This window comes from Adiantum capillus-veneris, chromosome 18 (genome assembly GCF_014529385.1).
Source record: "Adiantum capillus-veneris isolate H3 chromosome 18, ASM1452938v2, whole genome shotgun sequence".
Classification (NCBI taxonomy): domain Eukaryota; kingdom Viridiplantae; phylum Streptophyta; class Polypodiopsida; order Polypodiales; family Pteridaceae; genus Adiantum; species Adiantum capillus-veneris.
The window spans coordinates 50,902,169-50,914,529 of record NC_140948.1 but is presented as its reverse complement, the minus strand read 5'-3'; positions in this window follow the sequence as shown (position 1 = coordinate 50,914,529).

Sequence of the window (12,361 nt, the reverse complement as noted above, 5' to 3'; positions counted from 1 at the left end):
AGAGCTCAGTTTCTGCGTACATGATTTATGTCAAAGAGTCTCTAAAAGCTAATAATGTTTCATCAAAAGAAAATGATAGGAATCAAGAAGAGTTAGACTTGTCTACTTTTCTAAAAGGATTCCAAGATGTGTTCATCGATGATATCCCTATGGACCTACCTCCAAAATGAGGGGATGGTGACCATCGTATTGAGCTCCTTCCGGGAAGCTCACCGCCTAACAAACCTCCTTATCGAGTCTCACAAGCTCAACAAGAGGAGATTATGAGGCAAGTACAGGAATTGGTAGACAAAGGGATGGTGAGGCCTAGTTCCTCTCGCTTTTGTTCTCTAGTCCTTTTAGTGCAAAAGAAAGATGGTACATACCGTATGTGTGTGGACTATCGAGCACTAAACCATATCACTATCAAAAATAGATTTCCCGTGCCTCGGGTAGAAGATCTGTTTGATAAGCTACAAGGCTCTACCTACTTCAGTAGGATTGACCTTAAGAGTGGAGATCATCAAATAAGGATAGTGGATGAAGATATCCTAAAGACCGCGTTTCGCACAACATTTGGTCTTTATGAATATCTAGTCATGCCTTTTGGCTTGACTAATGCACCAGCTACTTTCAATCGTCTCATGGAGAAAATTTTTAGACCATATCGTAAATTCACTGGAGTGTTCTTTGATGATATCATCATCTACTCCAAATCTTTGGAGGAACATAAGCAACATATCCAAGTGATTTTTCAAGCCTTGAGGGAAAACAAACTTTTTCTCAACCAAAAGAAAAGTGAATTCTTCCTTCAAGAGATTCAATATCTAGGTCATATTATCTCTCACGATGGTATTCGTATGGATCCATCAAAGTTAGAGGTAATAAAATCATGGCCTAACCCAAGGAATCTACATGAGCTAAGAAGCTTTATTGGTATGTGTGCATACTATAGACGCTTCATAGAAAAATTCTCTCAAGTAGCAGGACCACTACATGACTTAACAAAGAAGAACGTTAAGTTTGTATGGACCGCTAAGGAGCAAAATGATTTTGAAAAAATCAAAGAGAATCTTACTTCCCAACCAGTCCTCGTGCTTCCGGATCTCTCAAAACCATTTGAGGTCCAATGTGATGCTTGTGGTGATTGCTTTGGAGCGGTTTTGCTTCAAGAAGGGCATGCCATAGCATATGAGAGCCGAAGGCTCAATAGTGATGAACGAGTCTTGGGCATTTATGAGAAAGAGCTTTTAGTTGTTCTACATGCCCTAGATATAGGGAAGCACTACCTATTGGGGACTCCATTTATCCTACGAACCGACCACCAAAGTCTCAAGTATTTCATGACGCAAACCAAACTTTCCGACAAACAAATGAGGTGGGCAAATTTTCTTTCTCAATTTAATTTCCATATTGCTCACATAGTTGGTAAGCACAATCAAGTTGCCGATGCACTTTCACGACGACCAAAAGTTAATGCGGTGTCTATAGATACTCACAATGATCTATCCTCTATGATAGATGAGTATGCTATTGACCCTGACTTTAGAGACATAATGTCAGCCCTTGCTTTGGGGAAGAAAGAGGAACCATTCACCTTGCAGGATGGTTATCTTCTCCACGGTAATAGGCTATGTGTTACCCATTCCCTTCGTGAGAAGGTTATGTATGAATCCCATGCTCCTCCATATGCAGGGCATAGAGGTATTCAACCTACTCTCCGAGGAGTAGAGACGTATTTCTATTGGCCTACCATGAAAGTGGACATACAAGAGTATGCTTCAAAATTTGTAGTATGCCAAAAGACCAAGTATGATAGAGGGAAGCAACTTGGATTACTCCAGCCATTGCCTATTCCAAATTCACCATGGGAGAGTATATCCATGGATTTCATCTTTGGATTACCCAAGTCTATCCATGGGAATACAGGAATATGGACAATAGTCGACAGGTTTAGCAAGCAAGCACATTTTATTCCTGTCAAAAAGACTATTAAGGCACATCAAATGGCAACTCTCTTCATATCTCAGATTTTCAAGCACCATGGATTACCCACAGCCATCGTGTCAGATAGAGATCCTAGAATGACCAGTAATTTCTGGAAAGGTCTCTTTGAAAATCTAGGAACAAGATTGAATTTCTCTTCGGCCTATCACCCACAAACGGATGGCCAAAGTGAGATAGCCAATCTTACGATACTCGATCTACTCAAGACTTATGTTACCGAAGTAGATCAACGCTCACAATGGGAAAAGTATTTACCTCTAGTAGAGTATGCCTACAATAATACTGTACATAATTCGACGGGGAAAGCACCTTTCGAGATCATAGAGGGAAGACCTAAAAGTCCCTTGCTACTCAAAGTACATGGGAAGATCTTCGCCGTCGATGAGTATAGCCGTGACCTACAAGAATCTTTTCAAAAGATTAGGGAGGCTATAGCCATCTCTCAACAAAGGCAAAAAGCTGCTGCTGATAAGCACAGAAGAGCCTTAATGTTCAAAGAAAATGATTGGGTCTTACTCAAGTTTCCTAAGGCTCGATTAAGGCAAACGACGGGCAAAAATCCTACGGGCCATCAAAAGTATTATGCTAAACTAACAAAAAGATACTATGGTCCTTTCCAAATCTTGAAGCCCATCAATGAGACGGCTTATCAACTCAAGTTGCCCAACCATTGGCTTATACACAATGCCTTTCATGTAAGCCTACTTAAGCCCTACAAAGGAGAGCCGCCAACTGAACCAATTATTGAAGACCCTCCCGAAGTTGAAGACCAAGAAGAGGTGCTACAACCCGAAGCTGTCCTTCGGCATGAAGACAAGGTACTACGACATGGTAAGATAATCCGATGGTATCTTATTAAGTTCAAAAATTATCCTTTTGAAGATGCTAAATGGATGCAAGGAGTACAACTTAAGGATAGTATGAACCTTGTCAATGCTTACAATGCTACATTAGAGTAAGCAAATGTACAACTCTCTTTTAAATGACTCATGTTTTTGTCTTATAAGACTAATCCTCTTTTTAATTGTGCACAAATTTAACTAGTATGCATGCATAGAATCATGTTTGTGATGACGACGTCTCTCAAACACCAAGTAGAATTTGTCACTCTACTTTGGGAGAATGAAATGGACTAAAGAGCAGACATGCTTGCGGCAGCTATGTCTCCCAAGCACCAAATGGATTAGTCATCCATCTTGGAAAGATGTCGTAGGGTAAAAAAGGGATCCTCTACCCGCTAAGTACGATTGACTAATGACTAAGCCTTCATCTCTTCTACCTCATAGTCGAGGACGACTATGATTTCAAGAGAGCGGTAATGTCATAAAATCTAATATCTAACCAACCCAAATGATTTTCTCATATTAAATTGATCACTTAATGTGGGAGAATAAACGGGAACAAGTATTAAGATATAGATATGTGCTTATAGATCTATCTCAACACGGGGCCAATAGTAAAGGGGCCCAAATGGGAGATGGTCTATCAAGAGCAAGGCTAACCAATGGAGCATAAGACCTTAGGGTTAGCTTCATTGAAGACCTCCAATAATGTGTGTAAAATTCCTTTGACCTTAGGTAAGCTAGGGCTGAGATTCATGTGGGAACCCGGTTCAAGATCAAGGTGCTTGTCGTGCTTGAGGTGCTTGTCCTGCTTGAGGTGCTTGCTTAAGATGCTTGAGGTGCTTGACTAGCTCCATGCTTGAGGTGCTTGACTTGGTGCATGATTAAGGTGCTTGAGGTGCCTTGAGAAGCTTGCCTGAGATGCTTGTGGGAACACCCCCTACTTCAAGTGCTTAGTCATGCTTGATGACTAAGGGGCTTGCTCATCCAAAGTCAAAAATATCCCTACAAGGAGGGGGGCGAGCCTACAAGGGGGGGGGGGATGAGAGAGAACACACACACACACACACACACACACACACACAAGGGAAGCCCCATCTTGAAGAGGCAGCAAGGACACTTGTCAAGTTCCTCCTCATGTTGCCCTCATGGTGTACCTGAAGCCTATTGGTTGGCCACCCAAGGGGTCCAATGATAATTTAGGATATTTAATTAATTGATTTTGCATTTATCAAGTCCTCTCTCTCAAAGGGGAAAGGGGGACACTTGTCCCAAGGCTACCCATGTTGCTTGTAATGGCTCCTGCTTGTGATTGGCTAGGCCTGGAGGTGTCCCATGAGCTTCAAGCATGAGCTACAAGGGGGGGTCGACCCAAGAGCGCTAGGGGGGTGCTTAGGGGGTATACTCACCCACACACACTCACAAACACTCTCATTGTGTACTATGCAAAGTGCAAGAGCTCCCTCTCCTTCTCCAAGCAAGTAGAGGTTGAGAGCCTACACCAACACTCTTGGCTATGGAGTGCAAATTCATCCAAGAGCCATGCTTCAATGCTTGAGCTTGCCATCTATTTCTTCTTCATTACTATGCTATTATGTATGCTAGCACAAGAGTTATGATAAGTGAGGAACTAGCTCTTTCTCGTATGAAATGTTTCTTCTTCCTCTTCCCTACCCTCATTCCCTGCTAGCTCTCTCCACCTTCGAAGGTGTTTGAGGTCTTGGGACTGAGGCTTGGTATAGTTAAAGCTTTCTTCAAGTTTAGGTTATGCTATGATGGTGATGCATGAAGCTTTCCATCTTCATTGCTTCACCTAGGTTACAAGGAACACAAAGAATGTATTGTAACAAGTCTCTCTTTATGGGAGAAATCATAATACAAATGCCTATTGGAGGGGGGACCGGCTCCACATAAATCTGGTCCTCAACTGTTGTCATGTTCTCTAAATTCTCTCTGTTGCAAAAGTATTGTCCATGCCAAGTTAACTAATTGCTATGATTATGTTGCTATCTTCAATTATGTCTACCCGCTATGCTCACAAAATCATTTCTTGAAAGAACTCTCATTAAATTCCATTACAAGAGGGGAAGCTAGTATGCAAGAGAGGGTTCAAATTGGATGCGCATAGTAACAATGAGGCTGAATATGCTACTTTGGAAGCCGTAGTACATATTTGTTTGAAGCATGGGGTTAGAAGGTTGAGCATAAAAGGTGATGCTTTGTTAGTTGTGAAGCAAGTGCTGGGTGTGTGGAAGAGCAAGAGCACCTCATTGAAGGAAATGTGCTTCATAATTAAAGGCCTGTTAAAAAAGTTCGAATCATGGAGCATCAGACACATTGAACGTGCTCTAAATGGAGAGGCACATGAAGTAGCTCAAAGCATTATTGGGGAGCTATTTGTGTTGAGGACCACTTTACCTCTTTATCATGGCCGGGAAAGTTTGGCTCAAGAAGAGGAGTTTTTGCTAACAGGAATCATTCCAAAGGAGATTCAGAAGTCTAGGAAGTATGGTTTTGTGCGTAGAGCATACAGGTACAAATTGATTGGTAATGTCTTATACATGAAAGGGGCTGATCTCGTGTTGAGACGTGTACCTTGGCGGGAGGAGCTTTACAGAGTGTTGGAAGAGAATCATGAAGGCGCATGTGGCGGCCATTTTGCTCTAAAGATCACCTTGCATAAGATCTTGCAAGAGGGGTATGTCTGGCCTAGTTTGCACAAGGATGTTCACCATTGGTGTAGGTCTTGCAATAGGTGTCAAGCACTTGGGAAGAGAGTGTTGAAGCCAGAGTTACGAAAAACCGTTATGGCATTTGATGTGTTTGAAAAGTGGGGGATTGATGCAATAGGCCCATTACCTATCACAAGCAGGGGCAAAAGCTATATTTTGACTGCAGTGGACTATCTCTCTAGATGGGCATAGGCTATAGCAGTAAAACAAATCACTGCAAAGGATGTGGCAAAATTTGTGTATGATGAAATATGTTGCAAGTTTGGGGTGCCACTAGAGCTACTTTCGGATAAGGGGCCAGGATTTAGAGCTAAACTGCTAGATTTTTTATGCGCGAAGATGAAGATTAAGCACCAGCATACCACTCCTTATTATCCGCAGTGTAATGGCTTAAATGAAAGATTCAATGGTGAGTTGGTACAAATTCTTTCGAAAGTGACAGAGCACCAAGGAAAGAATTGGGATTTGGAATTGCCTAGTGCATTATGGGCTTACCGTACTTTGGTGAAGGTTTACTCCATTTCATTTGATGTATGGAAAGGAAGCACTATTGCCTGTGGAGGTAGAGTTGCCTGCCAGTCAAGATGTTAGAAAAGTTGCTTGGGCCGCCTAGTGATGCATTCAAAGAGAGGCTGTTACAGTTACAAGAGGTTCAACTGGATAGGATGAGTGCATTGGACCATTATGGGCAGATGCAGGATAAGGCTTTGGCAAAGATAAATGAAAAGGTCAAAAGTAAGGGTGTCAAGAAGCATGACTTGGTTTTGCGCTACAACAGTAAGCTGGACAACACCTTCCAAAAGAAGTTTCAAATTAAGTGGGAAGGCCCTTTCAAGGTAGTGGAGTGTTTTCCGAATGGTACATATCAGTTGGCTAACTTGGAAGGGATTCTACATAAGTCAAGGGTAAATGGATTGTGTCTTAAATTATATCATGCCACGTTAATGATGGTGGAGCAAGATGAGCTGTCTGTGGACCAAGCAGTGTTGGTGAAGGATGAGGAGACTTGTGACGCTGCGAGTCTCATATCGCTTTTTGCTGCTTGATCATGAATGATCTAGCAGGCTAGGGGATGGGAAAATTATGTCAAGAGTTTTTTGGAGCAAGGGATTTTGCATATGTACATACACATGCATGGTGCATCGAATAAAGGATTGCCCATTTTCCAGAGCCAGGTGGTTACGTGGGGCCCACATGTGTACAGGTAGGACAGCATGTACATAGTGCATCGATTTTCACTATCACCAGTACCAGTGTGTTTTTTCTACAATAAGGAGGAGTTGGTAGCGCGTAAAACTTCTCGAGGAAGCTATCCGTGGGCAGACGACATGAGGTAAGCAGGTGCGTCAGATGGCATCTAGTGGCGTCAGGAGGTCGAATGGGGTCAATACTTGCACGTGGAGAAGTATGGACACAACGTGGATGTTTTCTTGTGGTAATTATGCAGAAAGGTCATCATGAGGACCATCTTTTGGGGCCACTTCATGTGGTGGAGGGATGCATTATTGAAAAAAGCTGAGTGCCAGGTGTGCGGATGATGCAAAAAGGTGACAACTATGCACTGCAAGGTCAGTTTTTGGCCTGTTCGGGGTCCGTTTGAGGTCATCTAAAAGTCCAAGGGTGCCCAAATAATAAAGCTAAGTGTGGGAACTGAAAAAACTAAGAGAAGACCAGAAAAAACGTGGAGAGAAGAGGAGGAACAGCTGCAACTGTGTTTTTGGGGTTTTTGGAGCCTGTTTTGGCCGTAAACTGCTCATCCGAGGTCTGATTTGAGCACTTTGATATTGTAGACTGGGGTTTTGGGCCGTTCCGGATGCGATGGCACTGTCCATTTTGCCAAATTTCTCACTATTTTTTTGCTGATTTGGTTGTGTAAGTTTCTCCTATGAGCGAAGCTTTTGCTCCAGTTTGTGATTGTATCTGGCTTAATTTACCCATACTGTGTGACCTATTTGCCCCATTGGTGTTGGCCCAAGCTCTATTGTATCTAAACATCAGAAATTCTCATCTTTTGAGCTGAGTTTTTGGGTGTGTGTGTGTGTGTGTGTGTGTGCATGTGTCTCTGTGTGGAGTGGGCAAGTGGATAGTCTCTCTCCTCTCACTCCATCAGTGAGTTCCCTGTCTCGGTCAGGTGGGTTGTAAAAGCCGAGTGGTGCCCCATAGTGTGTGTGTGTATCATTCCAAGAGTGTGTGTCGGGTTGTTATAGAGGCGTTCTATGTGTTTCCATCCTGCTCACAGCGGCAATAGAGCACACCTAGACCATGGATCATGATCCATGTCCCCCTATCACAGACGGAGACCAAACTTGCACCATAGCAAGAGCACATCACATGGAGTCTAGTGGCTTGGATATCAGGAACCAAGCCAAAAGCCCAGAACTGTCAAACGCTCAGACAAAGTGCAAGAATTGCCCTAATTTTCAATCCAAAGATCCATTTTCAAAAATTTCTAATGCCATAGGACCTACTAGTCATGCTAATTTTGATGGTACCAAGAAAAGTCAATTTGGGCTCCAAACTTTTAGGGTATCCAGAACTAGTTTCTAGGGACCAAAGGTCACAAAGACGTGACTTTTGAGAGACCTCACTAGGGCCAAAAAGGGATAAATTGCACTAAGCAAAAGTGGGCTTGTCAAGGACTAGCTTGCGTGTTTTGAGTGAGCCTTTACCACGACAAATTATCCAACACCAGGGTTTTATACTCCACTCAGAGATATGAAAAATGCAAGAAGTGTTGTAACTCCTTCAAGAGTGAGAATCGACAAAGACGTAGAGTAGAGGCATTCTCTGATCAACAAACCGAATGTTAGATGCATCAAAACCAACAAATCTATGAGAGTTCCAATGGATTACGCTCATGTGGGCTTGTATAGGTTCACAAATGGAGATCCATATACCTTCTATAAGTGTGGAGAACCCAATGCAAGAGAATTGACCAATTCTAAGAATCTCTATGCATTCCCGTATGCAAATTCCCACGGAGTGCAAGTATTGATGGTAGATAAGTATGGATGAGAGTACAAAATTGTTGATCCAATTGACCTAGAAAGGTATAAATACAAGGGTACTCCAATCTCTACTTACTTTCAACCAAAAGCAATGTCAGTGCACGCATTTGAGGATTCCACCAAGAGTTTCTCCAAGATGAGAAGAGAGAACGAAAGATGTCCTTGCCATAGACCATGAATTGGTTATATGGGTGACTAAACCGAAACAATTGAGACCATTTCAAGTGGCCCAATGTGTTAAGACAAAGCACCATGGGTCATGGGATCCATATGCTCATGTCTCACTCTTCAAACGAGTTTTGAGAGCTGAATAGATTGCGGATTAACAGAGATGACTTTTTGAACATAGCGCAACTCTTACACAATTTGTAGAGGAGTTTGCAAAAAGGGGGATCAAACACAACATGGTGTCATAGATCTACTCTTTCAAACATAAAAAGAACAAGAGAGTGAAGAAAGCTTCGCTTCACTTTAAACAATACATAGAGAGATGTCCTACATGAGAGTTACCTCAAGATGAGAGATTATCAGTTCTCTTAATAGAGGGCTTGAGGAGTGAGACTCTAAATAGAGGGCTTGAGGAGCGAGACTCTTAATAGAGACTCTAAAAAAGGACCTGCATTTGACATATGATGTGGAAAATGCAACTAGTAGATCCTCTTCTCCAAAGAGTGAATTCACAACAACAAAGCTACATGTTCAAACTCCTAAAGAACTGAGCATTGATAAAGTGTCAAGGAGGTGGTTAGAAGAATAAACAAAGGCTACAAATGGAACTTGAATGTAAGAAAGCCTCAATTGGGGAGATGTGACACTTGTGGAGGGGATCATCCCACCCCATGGTGTAGCACTCAACCAAAACCACAATGTATGCTATGGCAACAACCACCTCTTCTGAATGATGATAGAGTAGTAATCAACTACACTTGACCAACGTATGCTCCACAACACGTGAAAAACTAGTACTCCATGGATGAGAATACACCCATGTTCATAGCCAATCAAGTGTATGGTTCAAAGACCATTCTTTCCAAGAAAGAACTACTATAGACCATACCATCAACTACGCAACAAGTAGGACAATGCTACAAGTGTGGAGATAATCACTGGCCAATAGATTTTCCTCATCAGATAAAGAACGTGGAGATATTTCAATATTGTCTAGAATGCATTGTTTCACACCTGGTTCAGACTCTCCAAAACACCTAAACAACAGGTAAAAGAAACAATGAACATTGTAGGAGTGTTGACTTCTTCAAATGGATGCAGGAATCCACAATTCCTTTAAAGGTGATGACTCAAGTGCAAGCTTCCAAAAAATGCAATCATTGAGGAGGAAAACATAATTCCGCCTCAAACAAAAATCGAGAACATATCGGTGAGAACTGGAAGAAAACCATGGAAATCCAAACGAGACAAAGTGAAAGCAAAAAGGTTGAAGGAGAAAACCGTCCTAGAAACATAGCTGCAACAAGCCAAAGAGCAGCTGAAACAAGTAAAGGAAAATAGAGAACAAACAGAAAAGAAGAAATCATCCAAAATTTCATCGAAAGGATTAGTCCAAGTAGAAATGATGAATGAGCATTTAGATGCCGTGTTGCAAGATGATGCGGCAAGGCTCAATAACAACCAAACATTAGAACAACTACTACTAATCTAGCCGCATCTAGAAGACGAAACCAAAAGATTGGTAGTGTTCAAAAGACTTGTAGAAAATGCTCAAGCTCTGATGGAACCTGGAGGTCCAAAAACTCATGGGCATGTAACGCATGAGCTGGGAAAAGAAAACACAAGAATGGGGGGGGGGGGGGAGACAGCACATGAAAACAACTTAAAATACAAAGATTATGTGACTGTTGTGAGAGGAATCATCTACCCATAAATTGCTCCCAAAATCCAAAGAAAAAGATCAAACTTGCAAAAGCGGACAAGAAAGAACCACATACTATTGGAATTGTTGCAAACACAACAAATGAGGGTAAATCTTTGGAGATGCAACCAATTTATAAGGTAGATGAGAAGTGGACACAATTGTTATGGGATACAATCAGAAAACAAAAAGATGGTAGTGCTACATTACAATCAACACATATCCCTGACATCAACATGGTACATGAATTTTTCCAAGGAGATATACAATCTCTATATGGTGATGCCGGGTCTATAGCATCTAAAGAGAGAAAGCCATACTCTCTATAGACTTTTCCATCTTTCATAGGAGAACTAAAAAAAAAGAGAGGTTAGAGTGGTACCTTCTCAGTGGAATTCCATACCAAAAATGATGGATACCAAAAGCTTGTACAAAGTGATGTCATCCCCTATAAAATGCACCATCACTCTTACAGAGTTGCTAAAAATTAGACCGCATCAAATGGGAGAACACCTGGAAAAGATAGGTTGAAAATCCCTTCATACGACCAACTCGCAGATGACAACATGGATGAAACTTTGCCTAAGAAACCACAGCCAAAGCCGGTACCAGTGAATAAGGTGGGCAACTATTTCAAAGGAGAGGAAGGAAGTACCACCTTACCACTCAAGTACAAGGGAATGAAAACAATAGCCATACTTGATAGTGGGGCTAGAATAGCCATTGCTACAAAGAAAATCTGGGAGAAATGGGGAAGACCAGCTCACAAGAAATTGCTCATGAAGTTGCAACTAGCAAACAAATATGTAGAGAGGTCCTCAGGGATACTGGAACAAGTTATTGTATCCTCTTGTGGAATCAAGTATGAACACACATTTGCTGTATTTGACTTTGGAAAATGCAACAAATTTGAGGTTATTCTGGGACAGCCATTTATGCATCAACTCAAAATGGTTCAAGATTGGGGATATAACTATCTCTATTTGTAGCATAAGGATGTCACAACCAAGGTTAACACAAAAGACCATAGTTATAGAGACATAAATAGAACACCAATAGAAGAATTTGTTGTCATTACGGACGATGGAACACAGTTACCTGATTGGCTAGTGAAGGATGCTCACATTTGGATATGCGGTTATCAAAATACGGGAGTCTTAGAAAGGAAGATTGCATCCTAGAGCGTCCAGTAGAAGATGAAGCTTACATCAAGGAGCCATTTACAATGGAGTTGTTTGAACCTTTTAGATGGGAGAAAATACTGGCGACTCTTGACGTTTGCGTAAATGAGGTGACCAATACTACATTTTGCAACAAAGATGGTTATGATATAAGGCCCTTTCTAATGATATCTACAGTCCATGAAACCAAAAATCTTTCTGAAATGATTGAGACAGGACAAACAAGCGATTGTAAAAGACTAGGGGATGAAGTCTTTGTACGGGACCTTTTGCACAATGATGAGGACAAATACCATGATTCAAGGAGCGACCATTTAGGGAACTATGCTGAAGACGAAGTTTCAAGTGGCTATGCCATACAGCTCCCTTATTTACAATAAAGGTGTTGAAGGAACCTAATGATTTTTGTAAGTGTGAAAGGCAAAAAGGTGAGATAGATAGCTACGTCATGGATCATGATGCCAAAGTGCAAACAAAGGAAGCAGAGCTACCATGAGAATATGTCATCATTGACATACATGAAGAATCAACAAAAATTGTTTCAAAGAATTCGACTCTAGAAAAAGCACAAATAGAAACAGATGAAGAAAAAAAAATTCCATGTTCAACATCAAATGTCCAACAAGCGCAAGATCAAGAGAAGAATAAGGATAAGGAAAAAGATCGATTGTCTCCTACGAAGATCAAATTTAGCATATGCGTAGAAACAAGACTTAAAATCACATGTTCAGCTGTGATAAAT